Source organism: Bombus vosnesenskii, unplaced genomic scaffold, assembly GCF_011952255.1.
Source record: "Bombus vosnesenskii isolate JDL3184/JDL3185 unplaced genomic scaffold, Bvos_JDL3184-5_v1.1 scf7180000013293, whole genome shotgun sequence".
NCBI classification, from domain to species: domain Eukaryota; kingdom Metazoa; phylum Arthropoda; class Insecta; order Hymenoptera; family Apidae; genus Bombus; species Bombus vosnesenskii.
In genome coordinates this window covers 3,622,736-3,646,147 of record NW_022882944.1, presented here as the reverse complement: position 1 = coordinate 3,646,147, position 23,412 = coordinate 3,622,736, and the positions used below count along the sequence as shown (strand labels likewise).

Genomic DNA, 23,412 nt, shown 5'->3' with positions numbered 1-23,412 from the left:
ATAATTATGCGATTTACTCTGTGCACATCTAATTACATTTATCATTTATAACTCGATTCTATTTATGAGAAATCACAGGTGAAATATTAATGTATGAATGATAGAGCGGATGATTATTAAAAAATTATCATTTTTAAAAATCATGTAAAAGAAGGGCGTCCGCTATCTTTCGCTGATCCGGTCGCTGACATTCGCTGTCGAAGACTGCTTTGTTTTAACGCATGGCACTCGCTACAAGCACACACCCACGCACGTACATATTTTTTAGCCTAAGTCCACGTGACTGACAAGGCCCGCACCAGGCTCGTCCTCGCGACGATTTTAAAACTGAACAGAAAACTATCGGCAATGCTTATCCTAACTTACGATACACACCAACACTACATTAGTGTGAAATTCCATTTCTCGACGCTCGACTACGATCAATCGATAAAGGTCGATTAATTGTACAATTTTAATGACGTTTCGTACGCACGATGTTCGCTTACGATACTTCAAACGAAGAACGAAGAGAAACGCGTCTTCTTTAAGGAAGAAAATTGCAACTTCATAGCAGGACAAACGGTACATTGATGGTCGCAAAAACTTTCTTCTCTTTTTTCAAATATATACAGATTTTCAGCGAGAGCATGAAACACTGGTATTATACCACACTACGGTTGCTCTTCACGCGTCAAAACAGCGAAAAACGTTCTGCTTTCGTAGCGCAATCGATCATTTTACGCGGCCGGATTGCGCACCCCTGCGTCCCTACAGACGTAACGAGGCGAACAAACGAATTTTTAAATTCAACCCGTGTTTTACAACGAGCGCAATAAATATGATAAACCTTCGAATTTGACATAGAGGAAATTTTTCTTCCGCTTTTATTGTCACAGATTTTACGATAATACAGACTGTAGATTCTGATGCATTCATGGGAAACATAAAAGTTCAAAAACGCATAGGATACACGTAATATTATGACAATAGAGTATCCAAAATACAATGATCGGTATAATAATTAGCTCGGCTTAGCTTTTACCTTGTTGCTTCTGTCTTTAAAAAAAAGTATCCAAAATTACAGGTACTCGAAATTACCCGAACATATTTATGTGTCAGACAAACTTTCAGGATCCCGGTCGACCCGATTCGAAGATTAGGTACCTTAGGTACCCGCGATTTCGGGTATCTGCACAGCCTAATCGACGAACTTTCGACGTACCGACTCGACTCGAGCCCATAATTTCGGGTTCCGAGGATCGGGTCGTCTCGGATCCCGCAATTATCTCGTAATTCGAAATTGTCGAGATTCCCGAGACTTTGGGAAAATTATACAGGCCAGAGCACGGAGCAAAAACATTTGAAATTTGACATTTCATAATTTGACAATATTACATCTATCACATGTCTCGTTATTACGTTCTCTCCATATTCGAACCTGGAACAACCTAATTTTGTAATTCGAGAATGCCGACAATCTCAAATTACTCGAGACACTTCCGGAAACCCGACCCGATCCCGAGAAATATCTTCGACCCGATATTTTCGCTTCTAGAATTTACCTAAGTATCCAGGGTCTATTTTAAATATTATCGTGCACGAAAATGGAACGAAGGGATGAGAAGGCGATGGTAGGGGTTAAGGGTGTACGATTCGGAGTAACAATGAAAAATAGCCGGGCGAACCGAGCCATCTTTCGCGATCAGACCGAACAGAGGAAATATATCTGCAGGTCTGTACGACCGGCGGAAGAAACGGCTCGGCTGGTGCAATTACAGGCAGAACGGACGTGAAATTAATGCCAATCGATTTTGTGGAAGCCGTACATTTCCCGGCGCCACACCGTGGTCCAGTTGCACTCTCTCAAAAATTAACGACGACAACTCCATTCCAGTCTTACTTGTTAGTTTTTCTCAAGACGCCGTTCAGGAAACTGCTTGGATTTCGGACGATGGAGATACGAACGCGGATAAAAGGCGATTCCAACGTGCTACAGGCTTTCGTTGGGAAGTTTGACGATGCGTGATATCGGATGACTCTGATCAGCGCTCCAATCAGACACTGGATTTTGTCTATTTATCAGATCGGCCGAAAACTATGCTTGATTTTGTACTTTGAAAAAGAAATTTCCTACCAATTGTTCGACCGCGACTTTTAGTTTAATCAGGTTATTACCATTTTGACAATTCTTTTATCGCATCGCTGTTGTTACGCCGCCTAAAACATCTGCACGCCAGCCCGCGCGACCGGACAACAACCGACCTGCGTAACGTCACTTCGACCCTCAATAAACCTAAGGGCCCACCATAACTTTCACTTCCCTGCATTGTTTCGCCATATGTCTTCAATCCGATTGTCTTGAAGAATTACTAAAGCTTAAAAATATGCTGGAAACACAATCGGTTTTAGAGGTGTCCTTGGGTTTATTAGTCGCCGTTAAAACACGGAGAAAGCGGGTATGCACCCATTAGGAAAATCCGAATAGCCCTGTAATAAAACAAGCTAGGTTTTTCTCACGCACACAGTCATCTACGCACCACGATGGTAGGAGATTCCCTACTCATCCCTTCGAGCAGTAGTGCAGGTCATGACCAATCGACACCGCGGTTCGTTACCCTCACTTTTCCTAACGAAAGTGGGATCAACGAATCCGCGTTCTTTAGGCACAGGGGCACACCCACACCGAACTTTTCTTCCGTATTAAAAAAAGGAGCGACAGACAGTCTCCCAACTAACGCCTAACGCAGCAGTCTACACATAGCGCGAGAGTTGCATACTTCACGCACATCTTTTGTCGGTTCTCGGTGTTGTCGAACATATATCTTCTCTCCTAAACATATCACAGTGCTAAGTCCATTGACACATTAATTTCCATTATAAGAGCCCTGCTCTAGCGTACATGTCTCTCGCATCTTCGTGCGACAAATTGTTAACTATTTATTTCTCTACGTCAGTGTAACTAAGTATTGGAAATATATACTTTATAATACTGTGAATCCCAGTGTTATTCAAATTCAATCACCCCTTATTATCTCAACGGAAATCAGGGGATCGATCAATTCGCGGTGTCGATTGTTATAATCGTAACGGGGATTTACGACCCCCGTTGACGTCTCTCCTCGCGATTACGTCTCCCCGCGATTGGTCGAAAATACAGCTGTTACTTCATCTTCTTTCTTAAGGTATTCATTAAGCAGGTTCTTATACACGCGAAGTAATTACGCAGTTGAGTAAGTTTCGCCAGTTTTGGCTACCTAACTTCGCCCTTTCTTTTTAAAAGCTCTATTTTATCACCAAAGCAACGTCTATCGATCCTCGGTAGCTCGAGAAACTAACGAACTCTTTCTTATTTTACTCGGAAAGCGGGAAATTTTTCAACGTCTCCTTACTTCGTAAAAGTAAATCAAAATACGATACATTTCAAGTTTAACCCCTTAACCTACGACTACGGGCATAGCCCGTAGTACGATGATCGGACCAAACGTAAATATTACGGGCACATAATATCGCTACTGTCACTTTCGGTAGAGGAATTTCTACCACAATTCTCACACTGCTCTCATCACGAAAACATCTTTTTCTTGAAAACATCTTGTGAGGGTGCTTCGCTAGAATTTACGAAAATAAATTTCGATGCGCGAATGCGACCAAAAATAACTTGAATATATCACGAGCCTTGTCTGTGCTGTTTGTGGTGGGGCAAATTACAAACCGCGACCGTCGTACTACACAAGTCGTGCGAATGGCCCAAAAACTGCGCGAGCTTGTTTACATTTTGGGCCCAAAATTCTCGAAATCGTAGGTTAATTCGCTTAGAACTCGAACAAAGTTTAGACAAATTATCAAACCTGCCCTAATCCTTTCGATAAACCTTCGACCCTAACGATGAATGGATTAAAGCGAAGAAATATCAAATGAAAAATGATGTTCTCCTATTTCTTAAAAGGGGGCTCCACTGAAATATTCGACAAAGTCCAAGAACCATACAATCGTTGTGTTTTACGGGTCCTTTTTTCCAGACAGCTCTTCGACTCGCCGAAGAAAGGAAAAGAGAACAAAGTGAAAGGAGACCAGCAGTTAGCTATACACCTTGCAGCAGCGATTGGTCAGAGGGTAGAAGAGAGGAAGAAGGTTGTACTCTATGGTGGTAATTATGGTGCTTGATGAGAGTTTCACGGTAGGCCGAACCGCAGCCACCATTCGACCTGACTCCACGACGAAATTGTGGCCACTGCCTCTCTGTATTTAGCAGTGGCTGCCCTCGTTGGACGCATCGTGCACAGCGTGGCCGATTCGCCATGTGTCGACGACACACGCTGTTAATGTCCACGAACTGTTGCCGAGGAAAAAATCGGGGGAACGTCGATCGAGTATCGAACATCGATTTCTTGCCACAACGGCGAACGTTCACGATGAATGGCGGGGATATTTGTCTTTTCGGAAATTCGGCGTTTTCCCTGGCGAGCTCTTTCGCGTCTGTGTGCAGAAAGAGTTTCACCGACTAAAATAGTGAGAAAGGGAATGGAAACGGAGATGAAAAATCGGACAAGTATTCTGCACTGAACTTCTGCTGCAACGAATTTTCATTCCGCCTTTTATATGTTAATCGTTATTGTGTGCACCATCTTTGGCAAAATGTAGTTTAATTGTACAATTAGAGATGCATCGAATCGCAATGAATTTATTATTTGGAATTATCGTCGATAACAGAATATTGCGAGCGTTTAAACTGCTTTTTAAGAACATCTATGCCATGATGAAACTGATCTTTGTAATTGCCAGAGTTCATTAAATTATTTATAGAATTGTAAAAATGATTTATATATATTGGAGATGGAAAGACGGCGGGATTTGCCGTCTGGAATACTGGGAAAACCCCCAACAATCTAGTCCAGTCTTTTACGATGGCTGTATTTAATCAATAGGGAGAAAAAAATAAATAAGAAGTAACTTTTGTTCCAACCTGGCTTTATGACGATGTGTTCGGGTTCAAGGTGACATAGCGGGTCACTAGACGTAGCCACGGTCACGGGAGGGACGTGTACCTGACAGAGGTATGGAATAATTATACGGCCCTCCTTAAAAATAAAGATTGACCCGAGAAATGGGGACAGGAATATATAAGGGCAGTTTCATTTAGATTACGAGTTAGTTAGTCAGTGGACAAATTGCTGAGTGAGTTATCGAGAATTACCCACATCGTGTATTACGTTCATACTTGTCATTACCGAAACTGAAGACATTGTCACTAGATTCGCACGTGCTTAATCGCCGTGATTAACCGTTCAGATTATAACAACCATATTATTGTAATAAACTATACTTGTGTTGTGCCGCATCCATGGCCAATTCCCGAGAAGATACATCGGCCGCCCACAACCTTATTCCCGATGTGATTCCGACATATATATATATATATATATGCATGGTTTATGAAATTTAATTATTATTCGTGGAATTTGTATAATTTTCATTATTTTTTATATAGTTACAAAGATGAAATTATATACAGAATTATTTTGTTACTCGATGATTCCTTTATCTTCAGGTTCTTTAATAATTCCACGATCAAATAGCAAAACCTCAACTAGGATGTACGCCAGGTTTTGCTACCCGACCACAGAATTATGAGTTATAATTAGAGCAACACGACGTATGATAAATAAGCAGATGCAACGCGTGTCTGACTATGTACTTTCCACTTCCACTTCAAATTCCCCGTTCTCTCGTTGCTGTTGCTAGTCGTCGTATTTTAATTGGTCAGATTCCATTTTATACGCATACTTTAACCGTTAATCGTTAACATTGTAATCGTACGTACTTATGTTACGTTTCAAACATATTGCAACACTGATAGCGTTGGACAAAACGAAAGTAGAATAATTAACTTGCTGAATGTACATGCATAAAATTCTCTCAATTTCCTATACGGGACAATGTACTGTATAATTATATCATGAAATATTAATCAGCAAACCGAATATCGTAATTACTCCGCAGAACTCCTCTCTATTACGAATATTTCCACCATACACTCCATTAATGGCCATGTTTTTTCAGTGTTGCTGTTCGAATTATGGTATAATATCGTTTATGAGTTTACAGCTGGTTTCCCACGAACGTTCGTGTTCAAAACGATACCGGTTTTCATCCCAACTTCCTTCTGCTCGATTGTTCAATCTCTCTGCATCATCATCGTCATCGTCGTCTCTATACTTGCACGCATTTTCTGCTTTCTACGTTCTCGCGTGTACAATTCAGATTTATATAAACACGACAGCCGCGTCTCGTTACGAATATTAATGGAATTTCAGAATGTTTCGAATAATACGCACGACACGTATACAAAAGGAAGAACACATGATCGCGTTTAAAATCATCGGTGTATTTGGTTTCCCAGCTAATCAAGCGTTTCCTCGTCATCTTCGAAATATTCCAAATATCCCTACAATATCCGACATATTAAAATATCGCGCCTCTCGATAATTACATCTTTGGCTCTCGTAAAAACTTACTTAAAAGACTCGATAATTGCATCTTTGCGCGTGACAGCTTTAATTTCCAACTATGTCGCGCTAGAACTCTCCAGCTTAACCACAAAATACGCATTAAAATGGGGAAATGGGGAAAAATGTGCTCGTCGCTTTACCCTGCCCTGATCTTCGTGTCCGTAAAAGAAGTCTACGAATCTCGCGATTATCTCCGTCTCCTATCGTTTCTCAATGAATGAAAAGCGAGGAGAAAGAGAAGAGGAAGCAGCGAGGAGAAAAACGAAAACTGAAGGAAGATTGAAAGAAGAAGGGGCAAGGAACTGCGCATAGACCGAATATTCCAACCATCGTTCTCCTTCCGTATTTACATTCGTTTCTAGCGAACGCTCGGTGATTCTGACTGAACAAAAGGAAAACATCGGCCGGAGAAAAATTAAGGAAGAAATTCTGCCATTCGAGTCAAAACGATGCATCGTTTTCAAACTTTCCGAAGTTTAGGAATTTTTAACGATCAAACAGATCATTGTACGTTTAGATAAACGACTAGTGCACGTTCGTATCGAACTGTGAAATGAGCGTCGCTCCTTGAAAATATCTCCCTGCACGTCGCCTTTCCTCGCGAGATTCCAAGCTCCCAAAATTCCATCTTTCTTACAAGCGACGCTCTTTTATAAAATAAAACACTCGTATCCAAGAGACTAATGGACAAATAATTTACGCTACTGCGTTTAACCCAGGCTAATAGCGGAAGGAATGGCGCGAAAGAAACGGATGGAGAATTTCAGGGATAAAGTAAATCGTCAACAAGGCGGGTGTTTCGACTAATTCCGCGAAACGTAACGAGAACTTATTGAGTGTAAACGCGACAGCGAAACGCGGAGAACCACTGAAGCTGATTCGGTGAGCGCGCCTGGCCATTTTTCAAAGTCGTTTCCTCCCGAAAACGAGCGCTCAACCCCGGCGAAATTTCATTTTACATTTTCGATTTATTTCGTTCGGCGAACGCCCGCCCTCTTTGTTTTCCACGCTTACCCTCTCCACGACCTGATTCCTTGCGTCTACCAACGCCTGACAAATTGCACCCTATTGATCCAAAAATGGCGAAACAACCAGAACTGGTATACCGGTCGTCTAGTTAGGAAATATGTTAAAAAAAAAAAAGTGGAAAAAGGAAAAAAAAGGACGGCAACTAAGGCGTTAGACAGCGGCTCCGATCGACGCGATGATACACTGGGTCACGCGTGACAAGTGTTCCAATGGGGACTCGAAGGAAGTTAGAATATCGCTCGTGCGACCCTCGCCAAAGTTTTCGAGGCCGAATCTATACGAATCTCTTCACATCCACGTTCGCAAAATCTGTTCAACGATCCGTTCATCGTATCGCGAGAGCGTTGCGGCTGTACGCGGTATACGGGGTGTCCCCTGTTAACGACATCGCGATGTCGAATAGAGAAGAACAAGGTTCGTTTTAACAAGATTTGGGAATGAGGAAATCCTGCATAAAACGTGGCAGTCCCCTAACAGGATTCTGTTCTACCGCGATTTGCAAGTGCGAGAAATTGTAGAAATACGAAAAGAAATGTAACACCGGCGTTCGATGATCTCGTTGTCTCGTGAAATTTTCCAATATCGACATTCTTATTCGTCGAATATCGAATTTTTCATTCGTACGATCGCGTCGACCATTTAGTACACTGGAAAGTTTGCTTGCTATAGGAAAACAGCAACTCCAACTTTTTCCAACAGAAAGTCGGTGACACTTTTTATAGCCCATATAAATAGCGTCGATAATCGATGATCGAAATCAATTATTGACCGTTTTAATAAACCTACTTCTCTTGGTTACGATGAAATAATGCGTTTACTTTCGTCAAGCGGTGAGAAATTAACCATCGTTTCCGTATTGACACTTCGTTTCGTATGATACGGATTCGCCTGACGCGGCATTTTTTTTAAATATAAGCGTTACACGAGCGACGCGTGAATGTGACGAACTTTTCTTTCACGCTCTTTTTGCGTCACGTTGACGGGTAAGAGAGTAATCAAGAGTGGCAGAGTCGTAAGCGGTGTGACTCGGACCGCTGCTAGTTCTCATAAAATTGCGTACTGTGTTCGTTGTTATGCAAAATTCGTTATACTTTTTCAGGCCATAAAAACGCATCGTGGCAGAGAATAAAGTTACAACTTAATTAATTACGAAACTAAAAGCACGATGCTTTTAAAAGTCGAAACATATGTGGCCATATTCTCCAGTTCTCCAAATCTTCGCCAACGCCATTTTCACGTTTAAATTTGCATTTAATATGAAATTAAAAGTACTCGCAATCGTTCGCCAGACGCTTTTCCCAATAACATTTTGCCCCTTTAAGCAGCCACGTTCAATCGCGTTAGAGCTCCAACAAGATGAAAGTTCCCGGCCGAATAAAGTTTCGACGTTAAAATAACAAAATAATAATAAAATAAAGTGTTTCCTAACTCGATAATCTCCCAAGACGATTCGTCGAGTTTACTCGTCTTGCCAGAATATCCTAACACTTGGAACGTACGTCTCCGTCATCGTAACTTTTATTTTTCCCACGCAGGCTCCTTGTTCTCGCGTCCCGTTCTCTTCTCTGTTCCGGGAATTTTGCGGAATTCTGAAAGACACGTAGCATTCTGCGCGTCGTGACGCGCAGCATTCATGTTCCCGTTGTTTTCTGCCGGTTCTATGCGGTTCGCTGGCATTGAAACAGTTGGGATTGTCGCAAGATTTATTCGGATACTACCGTCAGCGAAACGCGAATAATTTTTTCCCCTTTTTGTGAAGCCGCTGCTTCCTTCCATCAAGAGGATATCGTTTTGAAAACGTTTCAAAAGCTTCGGTGAAGTCGAACAGACAGCTACATCGGCCCGCTATTTTGTTTCACAGCGATCTACGTCGCGTCTTGTGCTTTCGCACGTTCGCGAGTTATACGCGATCTCGAAAAAGCGCGCCAACGGGAGTCGTAAATTCTCATTACGATTTGCTAATCGACGCCGCGAATCGCTCGATCCCTTATTTCTTTTAGGATAACAAGGGTAGTTAAATGAAAGATAACGCTGTTGCTAACAGGTTATTACATATTTTCACTAACCAACAACTTCCGTGTAATACAAAATGAATATTCGTTATGAGATGACTACGAATGAGTGCGACCTGAGTCTCTAGACGGATTATCGCGTATATTGATGGATTTGTCGACTTACTGTATTCGAATTGCTGACCGCTTGACGAGATGCTTGATTGAGACTCTTGATTGAGACTGACTGATCTTCGGGTGTAAACCCGGTCGAAGGATGTTGACCGTTCGAAGGATGTAAAATCGGTACTGTCTTGGGAGACGATGCTGTCTCGGAGGAAAGCTAAGGATGGGTGTGTCTAGCGCACAGGACCATTGGATTTGTCGGTGACGATTTTAGTTAAGAGAGTGAGGAAAATAGGCTTCGTTGTTAATTGGTTAAACGAAGGGTCTTAACCGCCCTCGAGAGAAAGTGGTTAGTGGGAGAAAAGTTGCATCATACGTGAGAAAAACTAACTTCTCCTTGTCAAGCCGTGGTAGACAATAGTCTCTAGAAATTCTTCGGAAATAGACGTTTGTTTGGTTTGGAGGTCCTTTACTAGAAAATTTATGAGATTTATGAAAGGTACTTGAGGCTATTGAGGGTACGCAGTGAGCCTACCAGGCTAGGCTAGCCTGAGCTAGGTAGAGTGTTACGCGACGTCCAAATAGCTTGTCACGCGTATCTCGAATTTAATGGGTTGATCGGAAAAGTCTCTATCGCCGGATGTTTCCTCTACGTTTACGATCTTATTTGGAGATTCGAGAATGTAGCGCCCTGTTCAGGAAAGCTGTAGGACAATCGAGCTTCTGGGAAACCAAACTGATCTGTACTCCACTCGTCGTTAGTTCTCTACGCATCCGTAAAGTAATGGAAAGTGAAGATAACCTGGCGCAGGTTTGAAAATGTTGGTCTTTCAAAAGCAGCCGATCAGTTGAAGAAGTTCTGTAGCTCGAGTAGCAAACAAGAAACAATTTTCGATTGACAAAACACACCGAATTCTAGAATTTTTCCGAAAACACGGACGACTATGCAGTGTGAAAATAATATACCAAAATGTATATCTAACTAAAGATAAATATCTAAAATTTTCTGTATCCTTCTTATTAATTACATTCTTGAAGATACAAGTCTGCATAAATATTCGTATCTAAAATATTACAAATTTCGAAGTGTCTGCTACGATAATTCCTGGAGAGAAGTACAAAAAGAAAAGAAATACTAGAAACGCAAGACAAATACGATACGAATAAAGAAACAGAAATAGAAATATCCTCGGCGCACGTATTTCGACTCTCGCGCTATATCTACCGCACCCTATTTGCCCAACAGGACGAGCTAAAGACGCACCGCGAACAAGGACGTTGTCTCGTTGCCATCCATTAAGGGGCACCATAACGAATCCTACAGAGATCTGACTCTTCGATCGTGTTCAGATCGCTCTAGCGTAGAAAACACGACTTACCATCGTGCTCTTCCCTTAGCCTTCGTATCAAAACTACTCCCAAACAATTGCAACGTCTCTCACAAAAAGATTCGCGTGAAACGCTCGGCTTCCTTAACAGGCTATAGCTGGATCTGATCACATTACAGCAAGAAAACACGGTGACCGGAGTGTCTGGATCGGTTGATTCACTCGTGTCGTTTCGGAGCGACCGCTCGAGAAGCTGGTGCGGTACTTCGCCCTCGAAAGACACGCGGACAAGCGAGGGCGGTTGGGCGACAAGTTGCTCGAACAGCTTCCAACTAACTTGGCTGCCGGTCGCTATCCGACCGGCACGTTTTTACGGCCACTTCAGTCCCGGCGATAAGATCAAAGAAATAGCTCGCAAATGCCTTCTTTGTGTCGAGCCAAAGAGGGTTGCGCGGCGGGTTCTGCACGCGCCCCTACGACGAACTGTTCGCAAACTGCTGTCGACCTGTTTACGAACTTGCCTGTTTCGCGTTTTTGCATATCGCCGACGAACTCGGCCCTGGGACGCGTCTCTTTTGACTTATGCCGCGTTACGATGCCTGTTTCTCGCATACAGCACGTCGCAAAATGTGAGAGGCGTGTTTGTACGCTTCTGTTTTAGCCGAGTAGCACGCTACCGCGCGCTAATTTACCGATCAATAATCGTAGTTATACTTTGTTAGACTGTGGATTTGTACGCGTTCGTGAGGAAGGAGGATGATGAAAAAAGCGATCGTCTTTGGTATCGATCGAAGTCGAAAGATTCACGTAGAAACCTTAGGAGAGTTTGCCAAGCAACGAACATTGTCCGATCGCTTTCCCGAGAAACGATGGGAAAGTCGTTGAAAATAAATGCAAACGCGCGGATACGACGATAGCGATGGATCTCGCCCGAGCGTTAGTTTACATCGTAATGTGCAAATATATAAAAAATAGTATCTATGGCGACGTTCGGTAGGTAAAATGAATCTCTACTCGGGTTCTATCTGTGTTTGTAGAATTTTAAATTCTAACTGCGTCGTAAAGCAATGATAAAGTTTTTTCCAGGCACAGGTTGCGTACTTCTCGATAAACATCGGTGATAAAGTTATAAAGCTGTGCCAAGATGCGCCTCCATCTTCCGTATAGTCTACGGTAAGTTTATCAGTTAATTAAGAATCGGTTAATTAAGGTTCCTTAGAAGTTGACCCGTGTGAAACTCTTTGATTCGTTGTACCGATAACGAGCTCCGTTTATTTCACTAAATAACCCCCTCCTTCGATTATTGTTGCATAAAGAGGCTCATTATCCCATAAAGCTACCGAAATTTCTTTCTCGAAACAGATTACAGCCTCCGGTAAGTAGAGTTCGTACAGTTACTTCGAATTAAAAATATATCTAGCAAATTTGACTCCTCCTCGAGATAACATCCTTTATTACAAGAACCCTTAAAATTCTTTCTTCTTCTTCTTCTTCTTCTTCTTAGAAATTACGCAGTCGAGTGACTTTGCCCAATCTTAGCTACAGTCCTTTCTCCTTTCTTTTCATTTTTATCTCGTCGCTAGACATTTCTTTCTAAACTAGATCTTCTCTAAACATATACAATGGCCAAGAGAAGTATCTCGTGCATCGTTGTATTTATTATAGAATTTACTAATTAATTAAATCCAAGTTACGTTGAATTCGGTATCGCGGTGTACCGTAGCTGGAAAAGCGCGAACTATGAAAACAGAATGCGTGGGACCGCCTCATTGGCAAACGAAGGTACACGTGCTCGTACGAGTAAATCTCCTATAAACGCGTGAACGTGCAATTTTCTCGAGGAAAATAATATTCGATGGCAGAATTACGATACCTGATAACGCCGGAGGAAGCAAAGTTTATCCGAGTGGAATTCACGAGAAATTTCAACGAGAGTCGTGGATCGTCGGCCGCGGAAGCTCGCGTTTCAAAAGCCTGCCGCGACGCACAATACACTTCAACAACGTGAAATATGGAGAAGCCGAGCCAGAGATATTGCATAAATCACACGTCCGCGGAAAATATTTCGGGCGAAAAAGCTAAGCCACGACTACGCCTGAGTTTCCTTTTTGTTCTCGCGTGGATTCACCTTCGGACAACAACGGATCGCCGATGAGAATAAAGTCGCAACGGCCATAACGAGACGGTATAAATAACGCAACGCGAATAGCTGGAATAACAAGGCTGAGAGGCCTTAAAGAATGCAACGATCGCTAATCTCATCGAAAGCTTTCGAAGTATCGACTTGATCGGTTCACCGAGTCGACCGAGCTACGTGAAACTACAGGCTACGCTGATCGAAAGTAATCTGATAAGGGAATTCTTTTGGAAAAATAAAACGAAAGAGGATAGAGGAAGTTGGCCAAGAAAATACCTTCGGCTGACACTTAACTTTCAAGAAGTAGCCTCGCTCTCTAAAATGATCAGCCTTCGTTCCTTCGGCCAATACCTGATGGCCTCACTGCCTTGTCATGATTGCCTCTCGTGTCTCTCAGGCAACTTGCCAGAAACCTCGCCGTCTCTGCTTGTCTCCTTTCCAACCAGAAAATTTTGTCCACAACGATTCGTATCACTTGTTACGTGGCGGCATGCGGACCACACCACGTGACAGTCGCTACTGCGTCTCTCCACAGGATGCAGCAACCTTTGCGGATCGATTATGCAACGCCACCGATTGTTTCTCGTCCTCGTCTTCATTGATCGATTCGTTTCTTTTCTAAATGTATACGCGAGAACGTGCAGAATCGAATAATTTATTAAAAAGATTGGTCGACTAGAATCTATCGGTTAAATAATATTTCTTCGTTGTTGAATGGCCGGCTAATTAACGATTAAAAATGAAAAATTATACTGCTTTACGTAGTTGCACGATTCTCGTAAAAAGACAGCACGATGGAGAATTTAAACGACGTTTTAACTTTAATTTTGTAACATTTGCCGTATGGGAGGAAAAAGGGAAAGATATTTTTGCACTGCTAAATGCTTGAGTAATTAATAAATAACGCAGATGCGCGAGAATGTGTAGAATCGAATAATTTGTTAGAAAGCCTGGTCGACTAAAAGTTATAGGCTAAATGGTAAATAATATTTGCTCGCTGCTAAATGGTCGGCTAATTAATAATTATTTAATTCGATGAAACTGCTTTACATATTTACGCGACTCTTGTAACGAGACAGCACAATGCAGAATTTAAACGATGTTTTAACTTGAATTTTATGAAACCTTGCGTACGAAAGACGAGAAGAAACGCAAAGTGGTACAACTTCCGTTTGCTCGCCTCATTTTTCATCCACCAAATCTGATGAAATTAAAATGTTTCCCGTGACGTAGAGTGTACACGACTGCAGAGAATATGCAGCTCAAGTGAAGCCAAACAAACTTGACAAAAAGTTCCCTCAATCGTACAAGCACCGAGACGAAAAACTGTGACAGGCTCCAATTGGCAAAGTAATTTGCCAATAATCACTGTGACTCACAGGAGGAAAGAAACGATTTCTAAGTACATAATGTCCGCGCGAACCACCGATTACCAGTTGTGCAACGACACCGTGTTTCATCGAGCGCGGCTAATCACAAACCTTTCCATCTGCCGTGGAAACCTCTAATGAAGGCATGATTGATGCTTGACAACTTCTCTGGACAAATTAAACGCTGAATGAAATATGACAACGTTTCTTTCTCTTCCTCGATTGAATCGTTTGCTTGTCACGTCGCTTAATTCCTCGAAAGAAAAAGCGAAGAACATCGATGAAATCCTGTGAATCACGCAAGTGCTTTGGCACTGAAGTTCGAAACATTTCAAAAAGTGGAGTTGTAACACTAGATTTTTCTGGGATTGCGGATTTTTCTGGAAATTCCTATTTTTCAGAATACAATTAACAAGGTAGAATCTCCGTGAAAAATTGTTTCGCGTACCAGGTAATTGCAGATGAAACTATACGTTGGATATTTCGAGTGTCTTTTTTTTCTTTATATATATGTCGGAGATGGAAGGTCACCGGAGCCTTCCCTCTGGAATTTTGGGAAAATCTCAACACTTTAATCTGAATTCTACCATAGCCGTAATTAAGCAATTGTAATTCAATCCGATCGTACTCGTTCAAGATTTGTGATGATGAGCTTGGGCTCGAGGCGACAACCAGTCGCCGAACGCAGGGATGAACCAGCAGTCAAATTATTACAAGAACATATCACAAAAATAAAAAAGTGGCTGCAAGATAAACAAATAAAAGCAAACCATATTACGTTCACACTGCGAAAACAGATACCACCAAACATCCTACTGAGCGGCACGCAAACAAGGCAAGTCAAATACCTAGGACTCCACTTAGAAACACAACTCACATGGAAACAGCATATTAAATCGATAATAGACAAAATACAGACAACAAGCAGACAAATGCATTGGCTGACAAGTCGAAAATCCAAATTAAGCATAGAAAATAAATTAAAAATATGCAAAACGATCATAAAACCAATCTGGACGTACGGAATACCACTATCGGGGACAGCAGCAATGAGCCATATAAACAAAATAGAAACAGTACAAGCTAAAATTCTTAGAACAATAGTAGACGCCCCATGGTACGTTAGAAACGAGGACATACGAGGAAAGACCTGGGAATATAGCAGATACGCGGGAAAATACAAAGAAAGAACAGAAACACACCCAGACCGGCTAGCTGAGGAAACGATCAACACCTCAAACATGGATAGAAGACTGAAAAGGACAACCACGTGATAATCAGACAGCTAAAAAATGTCCTAACTGGGCAAATTATTTATAAACCCTTGAATGTAAAGAATTAAATAAAAATTTGCCTAACAAAGGTATGGAACAGTAATATAGCTCTCCTTAAAAAGAAATAGTTGTAGCGGCACTCGACAACGGTTTCTGTCCCGTGACTCGCCACACGCAGACCCTATTCTTCGGATAAGATGATCACCAGATGACGACGCATCTCCACAGTACATGTTCAGCTAGCCTGAGGACCCGTTATAAATCTCAAGATTTAGTTAACTAAAGTCTTTCAAACAGATAAACAGTCTTTGTTCCAACTACGAGGAGATGAGGGAAATCTATATTACCTAAAAAATTAGAACCATCAGATGATACAACACTTTTATTTAAAGAACCAGAAGACACACAATTTAATGCTACGAAGGATCAAGGATAGACATTCACAGAAATGTACCAAACGAAGCAACAACTGATGATCTACAACGAGATATCATGAATCCTGAAACTGTTGTGGTCGCAAGAAGATGGGTACGTCACAACGATGGCCAATTCACGCGAAGATTCATTATACGCCCCTAACTCTAATGAGAACCCGACATATATATATATATATTATGGGCGTTTTGTATAATACAATTTCGCACTTTCAAATTTCCTACGAACGCATAAAAAAGATCCGTGCTTTAGTTACAACTAATTCGACGTTTGTGCATTCATGGGAAACATAAAGGTGGAAAAATACACAGAATACACGGAATATCGGAGTACGGTACAGTACAGTAAAACTCCATTTATCCGACACGGTCGTGGGACAAGACGTATCGGATAGCTGGATCAGTCGGATAATGGGAGATCGTCAGTTCTCCCTTAGTTCGCTGTTTATTCATTCATATAATTGGAGTTAATCTTCATATAACCGGATTTGAAATTCGATCACTGCTGATACTCGGATATCAGATGGGAAGATTAAGCGAAAATTTTTAAATAATAACATTCGTTCGCATAAATGGTACGTCGCGTGGTACCAAGACTTACGCTTGGCCAATAGAAGCTTAGAAATATATTCGGTAAATCGGCCACATCGCAAGGATCATCGTCGGTTTGCATAAACCGATAAATCGACTTGAGCTGCACGCAAAAATGTATGAAACTGTAATCAAAATATACGACTTCGTCAAGATACAGGGTGGACAAAACGAATGTTCACGTAAGCTAGCTGCTCGTTTGTGTTGGTAAAAATATAAATTTCTATAAATATTCACCGTCTAGTTAAAACTACTTTCAACTCTCGTGAACAGCTCAATTAGTGCTGTTCTTACTTCCCCTCGCTTTTTCCACACCCTTTGGCGATTCAACGTTTCACAAAGCGGTTCTTGTTGGAAGAGGAAGCGTTGAAGCGTACACTTCTGGTTTTTCAACGTGAAATGCTCGAAAATTGATGTGCCTCGGCGGCACAGTCGTCCACATTCAAAGGGAAAACATCTAAGTTGGTAACACAGAGCCCGGGCTGAAATTAATTCACCGAATGGAATCTTTGTGCCGGGGAACGAGCCACGTCTAGCGGAGGGCAATGAAAGTGAAGTTTCCACGAGAACGTACGGAACAATGGTTCGAACAGCGTCTAGGAACGGCGCGGCGTCAAACTTGGCCAAAAGCTTCTCCGTTTGCGGACGGCGGAAACAAAGGAGATCGCTAATCCGAAAATAAATCGAGATCATCGATTACCCTGCTGGAAACATTCAGAGGTTAAGAAAGTGGCGATCCCTTTACGTTTTTTTGTCTTCCATGTCTCAGGCTGAACAGTGCAAATTGCCAAAATGTTGCAAGGTTTGACATAATCGTCCTGTCGCGAGAAGCTTTAACAGAAAGATTTGAAGAGTAAGCAAATAACGATTTTTGTACTTCTCCGAATTGGAAGATTAAAATTGAAAAATATTGTAAATTGGAAAATATCGGCAGGTTCGAATGTGCATTGTGAAATGCAAGATATCGATATTTTTCTGAAACGTTTAATTTGTTACGAGAAGTTGTAACAAAAGGATCGTCATTTTCTAATTATCCTTAAGTTGTTAATTAGATCTTCCATTAACCAAAAACTTCTATAGTTACGATATTAGAAATTTATATCGATTATATCAGTTTTCTCTTAAACGTAGATAAGGGACCATTTAGCTTCTTTCTGTGTCTCTTCTATTCAGTGGAATATATTTTAGAGATGTTATCATTCGAAGCGTTAATACCTACTATTATTTATTACGCTCATTTCGTTCACGAGAGTCGTCGATCTTCTCGTAGTTCTGAAACATGCTTTTTCTAAGACTATTTTCCTTCCTCGTTTTCCTCCCATCGTTTCTTCAACCCATTATCTTCGCTCTAATATTATACTTATTGTCCGTTGGTTGAGTATAGGTGGACTACGAATATTCACGGAAATTCACATTTTCACGAACACAGTCAATCGCATAGATAAGTAAACTTTATCGATCGAATATCACGAGTACTTCACATTCGATATTTCGTATATTTTTCTACTTTTATTCATCCTTCTCGCCTCTTTTCAACGTATCATCGCTGTCCTTTCGACGAATATCTTGCAAAAGGGTGTAAAAATCTGTAAAAATATACAAACTCGTATCTTTCGATATTCCCTTCGTTCGCTATATCTCGGAGTTGCTAGAAACTCGATTTCGTTTTTCCGTGAAACATCGAACGAGACAATGCGATGGTTGGCCAAAAGAAAACATCGTTTCCGTTGAAAGGTGCCAGTCACCGCGCGGGTGCAACAGAGTTTTCATTTCTTTTCCATCGATGAACCACTGACCCGTTTATTTCATTCTTCGAGAACAATACCTGCAAACTCGTTCCGTTCCTTTATCATCAAAAAATCTCCATCATCGATCCGCTTCTACGACGACCGATCGAACGTCTCGCAACAAAACCCATCCTCGCCAAATTTTTCTCGTGCGATAACACAAAATTCTACTAATTACGAACGAAACTCTAAACTATACGCAAAAGTTTCATTTATTCCGTTAGGTTCGTTACACTATATCCATTAGTACAGTGAATACAGTACAATACTAATAATAAAATATAGTATAATAAATACGTATAATATCTTTTTCTTATTTCAACGAAACTAAGTGAAACGTTACTTAAATTCAGTTTTCGTTATCTTCGCCTGTAAAAATCCCTCGTTTCCATCTTACTTTCGTTTTAGAAACGCCATCAATTTATTAGAAAAACAAGCGACTGTACGCAGGATACGGCCTGTATCAAGGGATTAAGAAAAACAAACGCGAAAAACGGAAAACTACGGCACGACAATCACGGACGAGGGTTCGCTGTTTTTTGTCGCGGATTCTCCGCTGAGATTTTCGGGTTCGCGAGCGACGGGTGGTCGAAGGAAAAAAAAATACCGCCGTGATTAATTCCCCTACGTGACCAGCCGCTCATCAAGGCGGTAATTCAGTGATTGTTGAAAATGATGTTTGCCATACGTAATGGCGCAAATCGATAGGCTCGTATAAGCAGAGGGAAATTAACGTCGTGCCATCCGGTACACAGGACGCGCACGCTAGATACAACCGGCATCGAAACCCTCAATTTGCGGCAATAGCCTGAGCCTCTCGCAGCAAGGGACGACTCTCTCGCCAGATCCATGATCCCTCGCTTGCTAATTACTACCTACGTCAAATTCCCCCTATTGCAAACTGCTGCGTCCGACAACCGCAATAAAGATTTCGCCGATTAATCGAGATTTCGACCGGTGAATCTCCGGCCGGCCGTCTCTCGCCAACCGATGTCTCCGTTGTTACATCGTTAGAAATTTCACACTGCGGAGCAGTGGAAATCGGATATATTGGGTTGGCAACTAAGTGATTGCGGCTTCTGCCAATACCACCCGATGAAAAAAATCCCCAATCACTTAGTTACCAAGCCAATAGTATTCCAAGTAGAATTAATTAGCGTCAGGGAATTAACGCGTACTTGTTTGAATGTACGCGTGAATACATAGGGATTCGAGAGCAGGGTCGATCGATCGAACAGCGCTCGTAGAAAATACCGTGGCTGCCAAAATCGAGAAACTTGGATCTTTTATGGGCAATATTCCACGTAGCGACGGAAATACCGTGATATAGAATTCGAATGGGATTTAATTGCTCGGTAGATTATTAACCTGTGGCAAATAAATCATCAATATCTTAATGATCCTTCTGCAGAATATTAGAGAAGAAGACGTGCGTGGCAACGTTCACGGTTGCCTAACAAACGCGTGGATAGTGGGAATATCGGGGGGCGCGAAAAAGGAAAAGAATCCAAGCATAAATATTACGGACATAGTCCGTAGTAAATCATCGGATCAAACGTAAATATTACGGGCATACCTCGTAGTAAATGATCGGATCAAACGTAAATATTACGGGCATAGTCCGTGGTAAATGATCGGACCATAAGTAAATATTACGGGCGTAGTTCGATGATCGGGCCAAATATAATATATAATATATAATAGCTTGTTTACGTTTTCGGCTCAAAATTCGTAAATCGTAGCTTAAGGGGTTATTTAACGCACTACGACGAATAATACCTCAAACCAGTTAGCTATTGCGACCACTTTGAAAAGCGTGGAATCGCAGAAAGTAAGCGACGACGAGTATACTCGTCGAACGCGAAATATTTGTGGCCGTTGGGGGCGACAAATGAAACAAATGGGACAAAAGAAGCATTGGCGTTTTAACAGCGAAGAGAGAAATCAACGGTAACCGAGAATTGTGCGAAACGAGTTGAAGGCAAAGATCGTTGAATAAATTTATTGCCGAACACCGACGAGTATTTCTTTGCTTAAATCAACCCTACACCGCTTCAGAACAAAGATGCAATGAAACGACTATTTTGTTTTTCAATTTTCTTACGATTTATTGCGATTTACCGCACTGACTACATAGCTATTTAAACAATAAATTGTAACCACTTTGTACGCGCGACGGATATGCTCGTCGTAACACGAAATAGTAGCATTTCTTCGTGACGAGTATACTCGTCAGGAACAGCTAGTTAGCTGTTAACTTCACTGCCGAGAGGGCAGGGACACAGCGCAGTAGACGCTGGAGCTCTGTCCGGCGTGGGAGCTGCCCCGCTACACCCTGCGGCACGTCATAGGAGAAAGACTGACCCCCTCGGCGAATGTAGAAGCGATGTCGAGAGGGTCACAGGAATACGAGGCCGTCCGCCTCTTCCGCGAGCAAGTTATGCTCGCGAAGGAGCGAACAGAAAGGGAGAATAAGAAAAACTCTCACCCTTGTAGGATAAGACGATGGAGACGGATGACAGTCAGGCGGTCTAGAGCCGCTTCATCGCCGTCCCAACGGACCACTACTGAAAGGGGCGATAGCGCTAGGCTCCTAGGGGCAATGGCCCACCCCCTAACGCCAAATTTAACAGTCAGAGAATTATTAGGACTAGCTCGGACAAGAGGACGCGGGAAGGGGATGCAACAGAAGATAATTCACGAGAGGTTCCTGGAGCACTCCTGTCATACACGTAGGATGGTCATCCTACGTGGAGTTTTAGTCGGTAGGAGTCCGACACTACTCTGCTGTTACCCGATTATTAGCAACAGCGGAGCGTCCATGAGGATTTCTCCACATGCAGAAAAAAAGAAGAGTTAGCTGTTAACTTAATCATTTGATTAATAACGCTGGAGGATGGACAACGTCGCTTCTGCGGAGGAAGATACAAACGCCGATAGAAACGTTGGTTAATCGTTTCTTGGCTTTTGTCTATTTAGACGGATGCCAGGTATCCAAACGAATGGGACACTGAGTTATCTTTGCAATTAAAAAATGGCACATTCCGCACTTCTTACAGTACACTTTTCTTTTCCAAGAATTTCGACTGCATTAATGCGTAAGTTTTCTTCCCCTCCTCAAGAACTTGTTTCTTGACACTTGTAGTGTTTCCTACGAGAGTTTTTCAACTCGCTTTTTTCAAATTGGGTCGTGTCTATCGAAGAAATTATCTCTGATTTCTCTGGAGATAATTGATAAACCTTTAACAATATCGATGTAATTAATTTAAACGTAGATCGTTTGATATAAATTTCGTGTTGCTTTTATCATACGAAACGAAGGGAATGGGAGGAATGTACATTAGAACTTAAAGACGGATTTAAATTTCAGTTGATAGAGATTGGCTTACTTCTGCGTGAATCGGATAAGATCAACAGAACCAATGACGATAATTAACGTCCTTCTTTTCTTCCTATTTCTTTCTTTCTAATTTTATCGAAATTGTTTTTTTTAACAGAGACTTCGATCAAAAGTAAGCAAGAGGATTCCATAGCAGTCTGATAGTATCGCGTAATAATAAGAAATATTCTGCCCGTGTCCTTGTGTCGTGTAGGCAGTACGACGGAAGGTTGTGGCGAGGATGAAAAGTTAAAGTTGAAGTGTCAACGAACTCCAAGAAATAATTAAGAATCGCATCAATTTATCATGAAATGAGTGATAAATTAGCTGAGTGCTGTATGATCCTCGTGAAATGTGCGCAGCAAGGTAGTGTATCTACAGATACAATAATTTAAATTTATGGAGAAAATTTAACTGCGTTTTTCAAAAAAAGAGATCGTGTACTATCCTCTCTGTTATTTAAGAGCATACTACCAATTACAATGGGGTAACTGGCAGCTAGCTCCTTTACTGGTAAATTTTGCGTTTGAAAGGATATGCTTTTGAATTTTTAATAATTTTTTATGATAATGGTCGATTAGTTCATTCAGACACCAGACATTCTGATGTAAGAATAAAACTGGGGAAAACGTTATACAGAAGTACTATAACTACGCCCCAAGAAGTATCACCGGGGTCACTAAATGACTCATAGATATTTTAGGTTAGTACCAAGTACGGAATAGTGTCGTACCCCTATACGACGTCAAGCTTCTGGACGAGTATTTCGCATCTATAGAGGACACTATTGGCAGCAACCTCGATTGAGTCACTATATCCCAACTTCCAAGCGTTCCATCGCTTCCTGAAGGTCTGCATTCTCTATTCCCTCCTTCTATTTTACTTCTTTATTTGTCTATGTGATTTTATTCATCTAGTAGGAAATTTGATCGGAACTCCGATCTAAAATACTAGATAATAAAATTTCATCAGAAGGAGATTTCAAAATGAAATTGAAACGAAACTGAGATGACATTTTGAAGTTTTATTTTCAACATTGGAGACTGACGTACTTTGACAAGGCTATACGCTATGATCGATTATATTTAGAATTCCTATTACGATAAACTGACCAGTCACTTTTCACTTGATTTCGAAAGTAAAGGTCACTTTATGCTTTAGGCACCTCATTATAATTCATCTCCCCAGCAAAACGGCTTTCTTACGCTGGCTGAGATCCAAGAAGTGCGATCAACTGACAATCGCAGAGGAATTGCGCCTGTTTATTTAAACTCGTACTCTCAAAGATGCAAATAACGTAACAGAAATTTGATTATATCTCTAGAAAATTATCTTTCGCAAAAGTCTCCACTAAAGATAACGACAAAGACAGATTGAGAATCCAAAATCTAAAGCATAGTAAAGCATTTTTTGTTGAAACTGAGAAGCGTCCAATTCTCGTGCAGAAAACCACAGGAATTCTACCTCTCTCATAA

The 23,412-nt window shown here is 41.5% G+C and overlaps 1 protein-coding gene across 1 annotated transcript in view; it reads right to left on the bottom strand.

The window, feature by feature from the left end:
- The window catches only part of LOC117232884 (venom dipeptidyl peptidase 4-like), a 303,571-nt gene that overhangs the window by 241,291 nt on the left and 38,868 nt on the right, over nucleotides 1-23,412 (bottom strand).